The 17804-nt window shown below is 29.2% G+C and overlaps 1 protein-coding gene across 9 annotated transcripts in view; it reads right to left on the minus strand.

Moving 5' to 3' along the window:
• The window catches only part of LOC100576709 (mitogen-activated protein kinase-binding protein 1), a 129218-nt gene that overhangs the window by 85041 nt on the left and 26373 nt on the right, over nt 1–17804 (minus strand). For 8 of the 9 annotated variants that reach the window (XM_026445872.1, XM_026445871.1, XM_016917071.2 and 5 more), the window contains exon 2: nt 16705–16741. The exons of the other annotated variant lie outside the window; for it this stretch is intronic. The gene's annotated coding sequence lies outside the window, so the exon portion shown is untranslated. The remainder of the gene's footprint in view (nt 1–16704; nt 16742–17804) is intronic. 9 annotated transcript variants of the gene reach the window in all.

The raw sequence follows: 17804 nt of genomic DNA on the forward strand, positions 1-17804 counted from the left end.
ACATTATAAGTTATCTTAGAATTAATAAAAATGTATTCTTTTTTATTCCTTATTCCTATACGATTATAAACAATAGTAAAATATTTATATATAATAATAGAATATTACCAATAATTTACATCTTTCGTAAAGTAGATTAATTTCTTAAATTTGTATTGTCTTTAATTATCTCTATTCATTAATTGAGAAAATTTAAAAATGAAATGCATTAACAACCTTAACATAAGTTAACTTTATAAAATCTTTGATAAAGTAGATAGAGAAATAAATAAGTAAATTTTCGACGAAAGCATTGCGAACAATCGAATGTAATGATGTTCTAGTTTCTATTATACCGACGTTTAAATTTATTCGCGTGCAAGCACATAACGCAATGCGATGAGCTCTGATATTCAAACGTCAAATGGTAGTTAACCAGCGCTGCGCGCGCATCAATTTCGATGTAACGTGTGTGTACGTAGAAAAAGGGATCGAGATATATTCTTCCGCACTGCTAATTTATCGCGTTCAAAGTCACAAAATTACTTAAAAGTATATTTTCTCAATTAAATTTTTCTTAATTTTCATTTACTGTTATTATATTTATATATAATATGTTACGTATTCACTATTCACTTCAAACGTATAATAAGTATATATAAAATAGTTTCTTTAGATTTTTAACCACTTGATTAAACATATAACTTGAGGGTACATTGGATATGCATTACGAATACCACGTTTTAAGGTCACAGATGACTTTTTCCCAAGGAACAGTCTGGAAGAGGAAAAGATGTTTCGTTACTCGAAACGTTTTAGATAAACTCGTCCAAAGTTCAACTCGCCTATTTCCAGAATCCTTTTCGCGCGCATTCAAAGAGAATTCCTTGAAAAGGTTCTCGTCGTGGATAATGCTGTTGGAGATTCCGCTGTTTCAAAAATAGCCGAAACGCGGGCAGACTTTGAATGAGTTTTATCGAAAAAGAAAGTACGCGTTACGCGTAGGGTAAACGTGACATAACCTCGGCTAAAAATAGAAGAACTAACGCGGCAAGCGCGCGAGTTACGTTTACGTAAGATAGATGGCGTGTACGAGAGAAGGAGAAAATAATACATAGCGGTTGGATAACAGATGCATGTCGGCATCGCACGCCGCGATATTTATTTGTTATAAACTCAGTTTGATTCACGAAATTCTTTTATTCTTTGCTGAAAATTAAAATCGTTGGAAATAAAACATAAAGATTTCTAAACATACATTCGCGAAATAACCTCAAATAATGAATAAATAGCAAGAGTATGCAATCTTGAGAATTTTTGAACTTCGGGAGAAGTCGGAAAAATTCGGACGGGATCGGATTTCGATACTTCAAAACTCCACTCGTACTTAAATGCAAGTTTCTATTAAAATATTTTTTCGTTCATATTCTTTTTATAAATAGAGAATAGTCAGTTCAGATAATAGGAACTTATTTAAAATTCATTCGAAAATTTTGTTCCAATATAAATGGAATTCTATTGTAAAGAAGATTCGTTCTTCCTGATACTGTGAATTATTCGACACGGATAATGTCATCCCATGAGAAAGATCTAACCCAATTCATTCACATAGAGAATTCTCGATTTATTTGCGCGCCAAATACGAATCAATATTTTTTAAACATTAATTTTTTTATTGATTTACAAAATATAAAAACATCATTATAAATTTAGAAATTTAAAAATTATACTAATTAAACGATAATTGTATCGATTTAAATATAATGTACATCTATGGAAATAATTTAATTCAGATTACAGCTGAATATATACATTACATTAATTGAAAATAATGAATATGTATCATCTTCTTGTATTACGTTGCGTATATGCAATATTAAATTTAGAAAAGTTAATCACGAATGCTGTCGCATTAATCTTCGGTTCGATATTTTTCAGTTTGAATGGACAAAGGGCAGATAGAGAGATGGAAACGTAAGCGTAAATCTCGATCGAGCACACGATTTATTATCGCGCCGCGGTTTGACGCAATGGTGGAAAACGAATGAACGCTATCGCGTTCTCCTGTCAGCGCCACGTACAGTTAAATGTCGTAAAGAGAGCGTGAGAATCGCAATGACCTAGAGGCAGGAAAGGTGGTGTGAGTAGGGTCGGTAAAATATGATAAACATCGAAATGTCGGCATTAAATTGTCATCCATAATTTATCGATAATACGTCGAAGCACATTAAAGTTTTGCAATATCAATATTTTTGTAATTTATTCGAAATCAATAGATTCTCGAGAAATTTTAATTCTAATATTTTTTTTTAAATATACAAAGTTTAATCTAAATTTTTTAATAATATTTTAAAAATATCGATATGAAAAAAGTTATTAAATTGAAATAAATTTAATGTTTCCTAAATATATATACAATTTTTTTATGATTTATATTCTAAACACATAAATTTACATTATTTTCTAGCAGCCAATATAATATTAAAAATTTGATAATGAATATAATGAGAATATTAAAAATAATTTTAGAAAATTATAATATCAATCAAATATGAAAATAATATTTTCACTAACGAAAAACCAATAATAATAAAATTCCATTGCATACTGTTCGTGAAAAAGCTTATCTCGTCAATTAGAGTAGCACATCGCATTAATCGCTTGACTGATTCCCCCGGAGACTCGTCTTAATAGTAGAGATAAAATTCTCACATTTATCATAAACCTCAGTTTCACATTTATCATAGAAACATTATACACGTATCATATCTAATTAAAGTAATAAAAATTAAAATGATCCATCTTCATTTCTTTCAATTTTTCAATAAAATTCACCAAAAATTTTTATTTTAATTCTCAAGTCTTTCTTTTCACCGAAACGAAAGATAAAATACAAACATTGTGGTCAAGTTATATCGAAATAAAAATTTAATTTTACTATTTCAATCTGGTTTTCAATTTTCCAACTTTTATTAAAAAATATTATTCTACAATAAATTCAGAAAGACGTATTAATCAAGCGATGTTTACAGTTTCAGAATATAGATTGCAAACGTGTATGGTAAAAGCATCGATGCATCATTGCCAACGGTAGGTAAACACGTACGGATGACAGTTCGTTTCGCCTATGCGAGCGCTATTGTCACGTGATACGGGCCGTAATTCAACGAGCCTACCATACGTTCGTTAGGAAAAGTAACCTAACCTACGATTATGAGTAATTGACACGTTTCGCAATTGTGCATCGGTTTTCAGTTCCAATCTTATCGAAAATGTGTCGTGTTTCTTTGAACTGCTCGGTTGGAATGGGTTGTTTCGTTCTTTGCAATCTAGATTCTCGTTTCTAAAGAGGACGGAATCCAGATCTCTCATTTCCAAGAAGAATTTCGACGGAATAAAACACGTTTGTGGTAAATGGGTCAACCCTTGTACGTTCGTCGTCGTCGTTCGATCGCGGTATCTTTCGGTATGGTTTTGTTGGCCCAAAAAAGACTTCGCAAAGCATCGGGAAAAATACGAAAAACTGATAAATCGGATCGGAAATCGATTTAACTGCGCCGCCAACAAAGAATCCGGACGAAACGGAACTTAACAACTTTTCGCCGATATAATTACGAGTTTCGTATCGAATCAGGAAACGATTCGCCCGACAGGAAGTCTATGTGTCTCGAAGTTTGATGCAATGGAAAGAGAAATATTATACGATGTACACTATTGGCCAAAAATTTTCAATTATCGAATCTACTGAAATAATAAAATAAATTCTAACATTTCTAAATCGAAAATGATCAATTTCTTCAGATTATTTATTTAATAAAATAACGTAATTTAATTTATTTTATGAAAAAAATAATAAATTACGTCGAGTTACGAATATTTTATGCTTTCTCCTGAAATTCTAACCTAACTTTCTTGAATTATACCAATGAAATTTCAAACTTTTTGACTAATAAGTTGCACACAATGTACATTGTCTAGCAATGATTTACGGGATATTTACGTTCCACAGTGCGTCACGGATGAGGCTCTTATCTTGCCATTAATACATCGATGATAAAACGTATCTTTCGTTCTTCGTATCTGATAAGGGACAGGTTTTTAATCCAACCTGACACGTACGACGATACGGAATAGAATAGTGTGATGCAAACCAACGATTTTGTCGCCACGATTACCGTGTTAAATCTCTTCGATTGGAGATCGCCTAAGGGGCTGTTGAACTTTTCGTTAAATATTTTTATTTTGTAAATAGAGAGAGAGAGAGAAAAAAGTAACATGCTGCATGCATAAAATTATATACACAACACAACTCGTATAATTCAAAGAGAAATTTCGTTAATAAATCAAAAAATGAATGGCTTGACGTCGCAAATTTACCAATCAAATTGAAAGAAATTCTTTTACGAGACGGATAAATATACGGATAATTATTATTACTTTTTTGTTTTATTAACTCGACCGAGAGAAAGAAATTCTGTCGTTGGTCAAAAATAACAAACGTGAAATTATTTAACTTTTTTTTTTTCCACTATTAAATTTCTACCAGTATAAAATGAAGAAAGGTATTTTAAATCATTTCTCTTTATTTGTATAAATGTTCCATATTTCTATATCGTTAATTTTATTTCGAGAAACAATTTCTCGATTCAGCATGATTTTTAATTCGCGACGACGAATTGTTCCAATGCAGTTTCTTTTTTTTCTTTTCTTTTCGCGACAGTTACGAAGAAAGAGAGATTGACTAACGGTAACAACGAGATCGTTACGAAATGATCGGTCACGCTATTTTAGCGCAATTCACGAGAGAAGCGCACCTCTGGCTTGCCGTGTGTCGCGTAAACAACGAGTGTCCTCCATCTGTCCTTGAACCGGTAATTTCACGAACCGCAAATCCGTCGCGATAATTTACAATGCTATGCTCGTCGATCGAATTTTTGTCATCGACATCCGACTGTAAATTTTATTAAAAAATTTATTAAAAATATATTATAAATATTAATAAAATTTATTATAAATATTATTAAATTTAGATGTGATTCATGATGAGTTTATTAATATTATATATATTTATTGCACAAGTAATCGTTTGTGAATTTATTTATATCTTTTTATTCTTTGAAATGAATAATATAAAGAATTTTATATACATGTAAGAAAATCATAATCGATATATCAATAAACAATAACGTTTTTTTGAATATGCTTGTACAAAGAACAAATAAAGATAAAAAAAATATAAAGAAATTTGCGAACGATTAGATTAGATCTTTTAACCTCTGTCGATAAGTATGTTCTGTAAAAAAAGGATGCGTGAAATAATACAAGATTGCATTATATGATATATTTAAAATATATATATATTTATTTTCGGTGAATTAATATTTTTTAAAAGTTTAAATTCACAACTTATTCGATTTTCTAAACCTAACTTAACTCCGTTAAAATTAATAACCATTAATAACCTTATTTTCAATGCATTCGGTGTAAAATTAAGACAACTTTCCAAAGTCATCGTCGCACAATGTGAATTAACAATATGAACAATTATAGAAAATAACATTTTTCTATAATTGAATAGAATAGATATTACGATATAACGTTTTATTTATCGAACCGAGCGGATGATATTTAGATGTTCCCTAGTGTCTAGGGAATTAATCTATCGGTAAATAAGGTGGCAAATAAGGATCCGATGATAATACGCGTTCCCTTTTCGCCGAGCCGCGATTCACGGAAAGCTTTCTCTTTCACTTCAGTCCACCAATTATGGGACAATGCAAAATAAATTGTCGCGCGTTGAATTAATTTGTTAACCCGTTAATCTGTCGTATAATTAATTAGATAATCCTTCGTATCGATTATCCGCATATCCGTGCAATGCGATATTTACTCGTATATAAGCGGTCACATAACCTTACATTTTCTGTTGACTATGACGATAATATAGTAAAATAGAAATTGAAGAAATTAAATAATTATCGTAATTTAACGCCAAATTTCCATATTCACGAAAAAGTTTGTAACTTTGTACTTAAGAATATCGTTTTAAAATCTGTTAATATAAATGTAATGTACTTAAATTCTTCCATTATTCGTCATTTGTTCTCATTCACGTTTTATCAGAGAAAAACAAATGAATACTCGAGGACCAAAGCAATTTTTTTGTATTAAAAATTTCCTATTCCTATATATTGTACATAGTACATATAATTCGCATTGATTTATTTTAAACCAATACCACTTGCAGTGAAAGAAATACTACAATATACATTTGGCGATAATGGGAGGAAAATGGCATCGATTCCAGCCAAGAAGCAACAGTTTGAAATCGAACGTTCTTTTTGTCGAGTGTAGGCAGTGAGAAAAATTCTCGATGACTAAAACTTTCGAGACATTTTTATTTTCGTCGAGACACGACCTCACGTTTTTCCAGTCAAAACAAAAAAGAGAGAACGAAATTCGCGGAAAAGTTGCACGAACAAAAGATACGAAGAATTTCTTCGTTCATCGTGCTAAGTCGTTATACCTTTCTCTCACGCTTTGTCGCGTTCAACTGATATACGTGCGGTTGCTCGCACGCGATTGTGCACGTCTAACCTCTATCGCCCTCTCTACGTTCTTTCGTCAAAACCGCTGCTTTGACTCGGCTAATCGCTTTACGAGCTTCTGTGTCCATTCTTCGTTTCGTAAATAATTTTTTTTATACTTTTAACGATAAATTTTAAAAACGTTCCTTTAAACGTAAAGGATTTGACACATTTTGTTAAAAATATAAAAAGGAATATTATAAATCAATAAAATAGTTTAAATAATTCTGACTTAATTCGAAATTAGTTGCAAATTATATAGTATTTAATAGTCGCTTAAAATGTTAAAAATTCTAGTTTTACTGTTCTTTGCTAACGGATGGAATGGAAAATAATAATCAGCGAAGACGAAGAAGAAAAGAAACGTCGAGCATTTAAAGAAATTCGTGCTGGCTATTGGCCGTGCGAAATTATTCGCTTCACTGCGTTTAATGGATCCCCCCCTCCTATTCCAAGAATGGTAGAAATAACATAATCCTCCAGATGTGTGTAGAAGAACAGTATAAGCTTCGAGAGCACAGAACAATATATACATTTTAACAAAAGGTGGACTAAGTTGAAATTCACATTAAACCAAAATGCAACATCTCACTATATATTGACTATCCTCTTAACATTTAATCTTTCTTTATTTTTCATATTGAAATGTACACAATATATGCATTTTGAGGATTTAGAAACAAATCCAATTTGTTTTCCTTAATAAAGATATCACACAAAAATGATAAAAATTATAGTTTTCACATATATTTCAAAATTTAAAAGATTAAGAATATTAATATATAGTTGAATGCATCATATAACAAAGATTACATGTAACAAAATAATAAATATAAAGAAATCATCGTGTTATAAAGACATAGCTTGGGTGAGTTGTTCGCATGGGTGATTGTCACTGTCAAGGTTCTATAGGGGAGACCGATTGCCAGTCGAGAGGTTAACTATTACTCGGTTAACCGGCGCCTTTGATCTACTCTAGTTTGCTCTAGTTTGTACAACACCCGTGCGTTTATTCCATCGTTTCTTTCGAAATCTCGTAATTTGTACTTCGAAAAGTGAACCAAGTCGGGAATGTACTTTGAAAATAAATTACGATTAATATTGTGCATATGATTAATTTTTTTAGGTTATGTTGCATCGGTATAATACTTATTTTTTTTAATCAAATATACAATTTTTTGCAAATTGTAAATACAGATATTATATTATACAGATATTTTTACAGATATTATATTATAAAATAAATTAAAAATAAAGTATTGTTTTTTAATTCCATATTGAAAAAAAATTTTTTAATAATTTTATTACTGCAATTTGTTGAAAATTGATTAATAATTAACTTCTGGATTATTTCCTCATCAACTTAATAATGAATATCTTAAAAATTCATGCTTATGATGAATATAATATTTCAAAAGTTATGAATTTTTTTTTTATATATATCATAATATAACACTAATTTTTAGATAACGATTTAAAAGTTGGATTACAAAAAGGCTTAAATCATTATTATACCAGACACTGATATCTCGAATAAACAGTTTTTTACTTTACTTTTTCGCCCCCTTGTATTACCCACATCGATAATAATACAGGAGCAAAGGTATCGTTAATCAGACGTTCTACTATTATCCATATCGAGGATGATCGATGCCATTATCTCAAAGCAAACGGTTTCGCTCGGCCGGTTCGTTGACCCGTAGCGAGAGGAGGAGGAGGAGAAGTGTGCGGAAGGTTGTGAACGCGGAACAAAGAATTCCAGGAGAGTGGCGGTCGCGATGGCTCGTGATCGAGGTTTGGAAAAACGAGACGTAAACGCATACGTGTGGTTGCATGGTTAGTCAGAGTTGAAGTCGTATCCTCTGTTTCGAGGAATTGAAACCGAGGATTAAAAGAAAAATCGAATTTTGGTCAAAAAAAACAAAAAATTGAAATTAAAATTTTAAAGAAATATAAATGCGATAAAACATATATATAAATAATAGAATTAATATTCTAAATCTAATCATCTTTCAAAATTAAATAAAAAATATAATCCTAAATGTAGATTAGAAAACAACTGTTGAAAATATTTACCAACAAATAAATATAGAAATATAAATGTAAACTAGAAAACTACTTGAAAATATTTACCAACAAATAAATATAGAAATTAAAAATTAATTTCAATTAGTAGATTTTAATTAAAGATAATTAATACTCATATACCGTCATTTATCAAATCGCTTAAAAGATGTAAGATGGCAGCGATTATAAACGATACAGAAATAAATATACACACTTTCTCCAAACGATGTACAAATGACAACCGTATCACTATTAATTACTACAATTTTTTTATAAAATGCACTGTCGATTTAACATCGAAAGATGGATATACTTTCTTTTCCTTCTAATTTCATATTCCACAAATTAACTTTGCACAATGTTTTTTACGTTCGGACTACATTCCCTATGCGGCCATGTTTTTCTTCTGCTCACTGCCAAGGTCCTGTAAGATGCGCAGTAGCGTATGGAGCAGCAACAGTCGGTTAACTAGCGAAGCACGTCACGCGTTGCTACTTGGTTGGGATGATTGGCTGTATCGCCTACCAGAGCCGCATTGTCAGAGATGGGACGGCGAGACGAAGAACGTGACTTGTGAGCAAACTTATCGTCGTTGCTGCACCGACTCGTCTCGACTCTTCACGATTAAAATAACCACAAAGATGAAAAGAATTGAACGGCGTAGTATCGTCAATTGAATATAATCCTAGATACAAAACTCTTTCTCTTTTATCATTCGGCCACTCGTCGAAACGGATTCGAGAGAAAGTTACCGACCGAATAATACCAACATACGAAAAAAGAAACGAAATGTTTTTTTTTTATAAAGCGATCACACGAGTGTTTATAAATTTTGACATTTAAAATTTATATTAATCTTGCTTTTGAATAAATAAAAATATATTGCATTTATTACTTTAATCAATATTATTTTCGAGAATTTGGTTATTTTATATTGGAATTTAACATTTTTACCGAATCAATCGAGAACAATCGTTAGAATTAATTCTATTGGCGAGTTAAGATACCAATCCAATAAACTTATACTTGATTGGCGGATGACCAGTAACCGGACGGAAAACCATTTGGATTCCCAGTCAACCAGCAAATAACGATGAGTACACGAAGCACCGTTACAGAGATTGCATCACGCAACGAGATTATTGGTCGCCGTAATTCAATCTTGTTCAAATACATTAATTGCCAAGAAAAAAAATTACGAAATACATTCAAATTCAACGAATTATGTAAAAAATTTGCAAAAATAAAAAAAATTATAATTAATGATAAATTGTAAAATATAAATATTTTAGTAATAACAAATCTTTATCACGTAAAAAAATTAATAATAGTTTTGTCATAGTGCTGAACAAATTAAATTGTACAATTTTTATCAAGTTTTTAATTAAGATATTCGTAATAAGAAAAAAATGTTAAAATTCTTTCGAGAGCAAAAGTTAAATGCGCATAAATATTAAAAATTACACGAGGTTCAAACTTTGATTCACACGCTCCATTGTAATTCGAAATCTTGATATCTCGATTCGAATTTAGTTAACATCTTCAACTCGGTATAACAACAATTCGCCTATTCTTCCATCAGAGCAAGTGTCTCGAGGGAAATTTCGTCCACTTTCGCCCAGATCAATGGCGGGAACGAATGGAAACAGCACTCGTTCCTCCCGATTGTTTACGGTTGGTATACGACTAACAAACAAGGGATTAAAATCTAAAAGAGAGGCACGAGCGATTCGCCTACGTGCAAATTTTCTTAACTTCAACGATTTAGTCGAGTCACGATGTTATTGTTAGCATAGTTTCTAATTAAAGACGCAGCGCCATGGTAATTGCGCTTCTTTTCCAAGTACCTTTTCGCCTTTTGTAGCGAAACGATTAATTTCTTCGCTTCGTATCACCTGTGCGTTCGAAAAATCATCGAATTGACGATCCTCTAACGTGTTCCTCAATTTATGGAATTTACTTTATCTTTATTTCTCATCGTTGTCGCTCGTGCGGCTTATTGCTTTCTTGCCTGTGAAAAATTCGTAATATACGAGCGAGTGTACATAACCTATAAAATTTACACAAGTAAGATGGCGTCTCCTAAGAAAGCATAAGAGTACGAATTACGTTATTTTTCAGACATACTGTACGTATACTTGTACGTATAGTACCAGAATCCAGATGGCGTTCAGTGAAAATATTATTTTCGACTATATCGCGTTTATCCTTGCTATTAGCATACTTCCTTAGACCTTCTCGACGCGTACAATCGGTTAACGCTCTGATTAATGAGAAAATGATACACACTACAGCTTTTGAAGCCACGTTTCGAAACGGTCATCTTTCCTTTCGATTCTTATTCAGAATATTGCTTCTTTCGTTTTTTTTTCTTTCTCCATCCAGATTTCATCTTTCAAATTCATTTTTGACACCGAATTATTGCACGAATTAAAAAGAATTATGTATAGTGCGATATAAAGATATTGATTTTTTTTTTTAAAAGAAAATGAAATTTTTAATAAAATAACGAATCGATAAATTATATTTTATTGTTTATTTTTGATTATAAAAAACTGATCGAAGTAAAGAATTATTAATTTCATTGATAGATTATTATAATAATATAATTATTGTGTGAAAAAATATATTTTATCAATTATTTTATAAACAAATAAATTTTCTTTTTAGTAATTTTTAGTTTGTTTATTTTTTATTTTAAAATTGTTTTTAATATTTTTTAGTTTGTTTATTTATTTTTTTATTTTAAAATTTTGTTTTTAATATTTTTTAGTTTGTTTGTTTGTTTTTTATTTTATTAAAAAATTTTGTTGTTTTTAATATTTTTTAGTTTGTTTTTATTTATTTATTTAAAATTTTTAGTTTGTTATTTTATCTCAAAATTTAAATAAAAGTAATTTAATTAACATGTATTATTATTAATAACTTTGTACATATAATTATTGAGATTAGTATAAAAATTTAAGTTAAATTTTTAAATTTTTTAAAAATCTTAAAAAATCTTTAAAAATATTGATTTTATTAAATTTTATTAAACATTTATATATATATATAATTATTTATAAATTAATATACGAGTATTGAATTAAATAAATTATATATAAGAATATATATTAATGTACAAATTATGTGTAAAAAGAGCAATTATTAAGATTATCAAAATTATCAATTATCAAAATAATTATTTTACAAATAATTTCCTAAAGTTGTTATAAATCTATTCTCCCCTTGCTGCCAAAAGTTGTCAAATTTTGAGAAGTAACGAGATGTGTATATATTTGAATATATACACCAATGAATATGATTTATATTGAATATGGTGTGAATATATTTTACACCATAGATGTGTATATCGAATATATTTTCATCAATTTTTTCATTAATTATTAAATTGATCATTATACGTGTCGTTAGAAAAAAAAATGAAGAACACAAGACCAGCAACAATCTAGTTAGGAAGATAAAGCACAACTTTTAAGTAAGACCTAATAAGGGGAGAAATAACAGAATACAAGGAAACGTGCCACAATCTGGAACAAAAGTCACGTAGAAGCGCTTAAGGCTCCAGACTAGTGCATCTAGCCGTTCCTATGATCACTATGTCACAATTACACCATAGGCTGCTGCTTGATTGAATTTCGACAATGGTGCATTGATCCGGGAATTAAAGAATATTATGAACTAAAATATTAAATAAGAATATTATAAACTAAACTAATAATAAAAAATATTATAAAAAGTATGGAAAGAAAATCAAAACGATGGAAATTGTAGAGTAATTTACTTAGAAAATATATTACTTTTTTTTTAAAAAAGTATCATAAAACATATCACCTAATTGAATGTATCACATCTAATCTACATGATAATGTATATGCAATGTATGATCTTTTGGTAAAAACTAACCTTATTTTAATGATAAACAAACAATAAATAAAGTATAAGGTTTTTTTTTATCTTTCAAAACTCAAAGTGTAAACTCTTTTTATTTTCAATATTGAAATTTTACAAAAAAAAAAAAAAAAAATATCTGTTAATAGGAAAAATGTTTATTCTAATAAAAATTTTAAAAATAATGTTCAAAAAGACAATAATTTTAGTTATTCTTATTTTGATGTACTAAAAAAATTTTGCAACGATATCGAATCAGTATCAATCGATCAAAAATTTTATTAGTTAATCTATTAATTGATAATTATTGGCCTAAGGATTACAACAAATTAATTAAATGTGAAAAAATTCATTAATCTTGATCTGAATCGATGGTTATGAAAATTTTTTTAATTAACCTAACTTTACCTAACCTAACCTAACCTAACAGTGTCAATCGATTGAAAATTTTATTAACTAATACAAATTATTGGACTAAGGATTACAACAAATTAATTAAATGTGAAAAAAATTCATGAATCTGATATCGATTGTTACGAAAATTTCTTTAATTAACTTAACCTAACCTAAGTGTCAATCGATCGAAAATTTTATTAGCTAACCTATTAATTGATACAAATTATTGGATTAAAAATTACAACAAATTAATTAAATGTGAAAAAAATTCATTAATTTTGAATCGATATCGATCGTTACGAAAATTTCTTTAATTAACTTAACCTAACCTAACTTAATCTGACCAATGAAAATAGATTCTTATCTATATATAACTGGAATTGACAAATTTATTTTCAATATTGAAATAGTTTTACAAAAAAAAAAAAGAAAATATCTATATAATAATTAATAGAAAAAATGTTTATTCTAATAAAAACTTTAAAAATAATGTTTAAAAAGACAATATATCGAACAATATATCGATACAAATTATTAGCCTAAGGATTACAACAAATTAATTAAATATGAAAAAAATTCATTAATCTTGATAATATTTACGAAAATTTCTTTAATTAACCTAATCTAACCTAATCTAACAATGTCAATCAATTAAAAATTTTATTAGTTAATCTATTAACTGATAATTATTGGCCTAAGGATTACAATAAATTAATTAAATGTAAAAGAAATTCCTTAATCTTGATTTAAATCGATCGTTACGAAAATTTTTTTAATTAACCTACCCTAACCTAATCTAACAGTGTCAATCGATCGAAAATTTTATTAATTTTATTATAATACAAATTATTGGACTAAGGATTACAACAAATTAATTAAATGTGAAAAAAATTTATGAATCTGATATCGATTGTTACGAAAATTTCTTTAATTAACCTAACCTAACCTAACTTAATTTGATCGATGCAAATAGATCCTTAAATATATACCTGAATATTGATAAATTTATTTTCAATATTGAAATAGTTACAAAAAAATATCTGATAATAAAAAAAATGTTTATTCTAATAAAAACATTAAAAATAATGTTCAAGGAGATAATAATCTTAGTTATCCTTATTTTGATATACTAAAAAAATTTTGCAACAATATATCGAATCAGTGTCAATCGATTGAAAATTTTATTAATTAATCTATTAACTGATAATTATTGATCTAAGGATTACAACAAATTAATTAAATGTGAAAAAAATTCATTAATCTTGTTCGTTACGAAAATTTCTTTAATTAATTAATTAACCTAACTTAACTTAATCTGATCAATGCAAATAGATCTTTAAAATATAATATACTAATATACTATAAAATATAATATATAATATACCTGGATATTGACAAATTTATTTTCAATAAAAATAATGTTTAAAAAGACAGTAATTTAGATCCTTATCTATATACCTGGATATTGACAAAGAATTTAATAGAATAATTAAACTTGAAAAAAATAATTAATTTTGGTGTGCCGAGTCACTGTCGAAGAATTTTCTTTTTTTTTTTTTTGCCATGTACCACCGCCTTCTTTCTAATTTACTTATCATCGTCGGCGTCACAGTAAAGCGTTATCGTGTTTAACTCGTTATCCGTGAACGGCAAACTCGGCTGGGTCCAGTGCAACGAGGCAACGTCAACATTACCGAGTTGCTTCAGCTTTATCATAATCTTTGCTCAGCAAACACCTCTCGAAGAGATACGAAGATCGCGTCTCTGCTCGATGAAAAGGAAGGAGGACCGAGTTTGGTCGGCAAGCAAAGTTATAGTTTTCCTCTTTTTTCCCTCCTTCTTTCATTTTTTGAAAGGTGGGTTAGAGAACACGACACTCTGTTTGATCTTCCATCAACGAAAAATTTACACGCGCTTCATGAAAATTAACTCTATCGCTGTACCTATTATAACGTAGTATTCGTTTCTTTCTTTTAAACATATACATATATACCGTTAAGATATTCATAAAACTGAAGGAAAAAACACTAGGATAATGAAACTTTTATCTTCTCTTTCCCTCATTAATTAATTAATAACAATCAGGAATCAAAATAAACACTTACTAGATCTATTTAGATTGTATTAGAAATTTAAAAAAATAAAAGATTTTCAAATAGTTATTTGTTTCATTTTTGAAAATATTTTTCTCAATTTAACCGTTCACTCATAATATCCGTTCTATTAAATGACAAAACGTTTCATCGAAATGATACATTATCTCGTTTATTCACTCTTGTAACAATATATTTTAAACGTATATTAAATAAATTTAACGTTAAAGTTTTTAAACTTCTTATTATTAACGTATCAATTTAAAACTATCTCCGGAGAAACACGGTGGTCGTAAAGCATTTTTATGTCAAAAAACACGATCGCAACTACAAGCGTATTAGACGGCCGTCTGGCGGGAAGAGACCGTAATAAAATTGTCATTTTATGGACTCAAGGTCATAGGGTACGTAGACAGTCTTGCTTAAGAGAGGCGAGTCTGGAATCGCGATATATTATTTAAGCGCGAGACGAATTATTTGGTAGAGAACCTGTCCAACTGTAAAAATGTTACGAGAGCTAGACAAATAAATTTTTCACGACCGATGCAGCGAACTGCAGACGAATATAAACCTACGAATTATCGACCGGGTTTCGCCCATCTTTTTTCCTTCCTCTTTTCTGCGTTCCCCTTCCTTCTCGCTCCTCTTCCCATCCCCACTCCTTCCACTCCTTACACCGAACAACTTTCGACGCATGCTGCGTTCGTAAATCGATCAATTAAGGATATTTATGGCGTACAGTTTACAGATTTAGAGTTTATGTTCTTGCGGTTATTAATTATCTTACACGACCTTTACGTAACACTCGTTTCTGTGTTAAACATCGTAAACGGGAATGAGCGAGTATAAATATGTATTTAATGGGAATTTAAAAGATCTTGTTGAGACAGGATATAGAAGATGGATATAGAAGATAATGATTCGCTTTTACGGTATATGTACATACGTATTATATTACGTGTATATTGTGATTTTTAAATCGTTTACAATCTCGTGTTTGAGATTTTTTAAGATTAAAAAAAAAAGAAAGAAAGATTAATCTATGAACTAGCTCTCTCTTCATTACTTTTAGAATTTAATAGGAAGATTTAAATAATAATTTCTTACGAATAACTTGAAAATTAAACTTACGAAGAAGAAACTTGTTTAAAATGATATTTCTAACGATATATTTCAAGTTCAGTAAAAGGATGAGACGAGAAGGTCGTGGTTAATTTAATAATGCTTATTAAAATTTCTATAATCTTGACTATTATTTCTCGGCTCATTTCTTTCTCGTTTCACATTCTATTTCCCTTACTTAAGAGAGAGAGATAATTCTTTACTAAAATTATTTTACTACTCCATTAAGAATATCAATTTTAACCTTTGATAATTTAAATTTAAATATCACTATAATGCCACGGGATAAAAATAAGTTGTAAATCATTAATAATTTAAAAATTAATATAAAGCAACAAAATTACAGACAAAAGAAATAATATTCAATTTATATTTCAATTCCTCGAACTGTGTCATTAAAAAGTACGGATATACACCATTTCGAAAGATGCGACTAAAAGCATGGATGTTTCGAGATATACTCGGCATACATATATATATATATATATATATATACACTCATCAACGAGAAACGTTGATGAATGGACGCAGTAATGTAAAACGGAATAAGTTAATTCTTGAGCACTTACCGCAAGCTTCCCGGGTAAATATCGCGTCCTGCGCAACCTACGACAAAAATAACACCAGTTTTTAGAATATTCGATATACCATCGCGAGGTTAAAGCGGATACGCGATTAATTTTCCGCTTCCATCGTGCTCTCGATTTATACATCGAAAAATATGCAATTTCAAGATTTCGAAATTTCTGATTTCGGAATTCGGATCGAAATTAATACAAATTTGTAGAAATTTTTTTTTTCATTCAGAATTTAGAATGTCGTGATTTTTTTCAAAAAATAAAGCGGATACGCGATTAATTTTCCGCTTCCATCGTGCTCTCGATTTATACATCGAAAAATATGCAATTTCAAGATTTCGAAATTTCTGATTTCGGAATTCGGATCGAAATTAATACAAATTTGAGAAATTTTTTTTTTCATTCAGAATTTAGAATGTCGTGATTTTTTTCAAAAAATAAAGCGGATACGCGATTAATTTTCCGCTTCCATCGTGCTCTCGATTTATACATCGAAAAATATGCAATTTCAAGATTTTAAAATTTCTGATTTCGGAATTCGGATCGAAATTAATACAAATTTGTAGAAATTTTTTTTTTCATTCAGAATTTAGAATGTCGTGTTTTCAATTTATTTTTATTCTCGATTTTTTTCAAAAAATAAAGCGGATACGATTAATTTTCCGCTTCCATTGCTCTCGATTTATACATCGAAAAATATGCAATTTCAAGATTTCAAGATTTCTGATTTCGGAATTCGGATCGAAATTGATACAAATTGTAAAAACTTTTTTTTCATTCAGAATTTAGAATGTCGTGATTTTTTTCAAAAAATAAAGCGGATACGCGATTAATTTTCCGCTTCTATCGTGCTCTCGATTTATATATCGAAAAATATGCAATTTCAACATTTCAAGATTTCTGATTTCGGAATTCGGATTGAAATTGATACAAATTGATTGTAGAAATTTTTTTTTCACTCAGAATTTAGAATGTCGTGATTTTTTTCAAAAAATAAAGCGGATACGCGGCTTTCGATTAATTTTCCGTTTCCATCGTGTTTTCGATTTATACATCGAAAAATATGCAATTTCAAGATTTCAAAATTTCTG

This window comes from Apis mellifera, linkage group LG16, assembly GCF_003254395.2.
Source record: "Apis mellifera strain DH4 linkage group LG16, Amel_HAv3.1, whole genome shotgun sequence".
In the NCBI taxonomy this organism is placed as follows: Eukaryota; Metazoa; Arthropoda; class Insecta; order Hymenoptera; family Apidae; genus Apis; species Apis mellifera.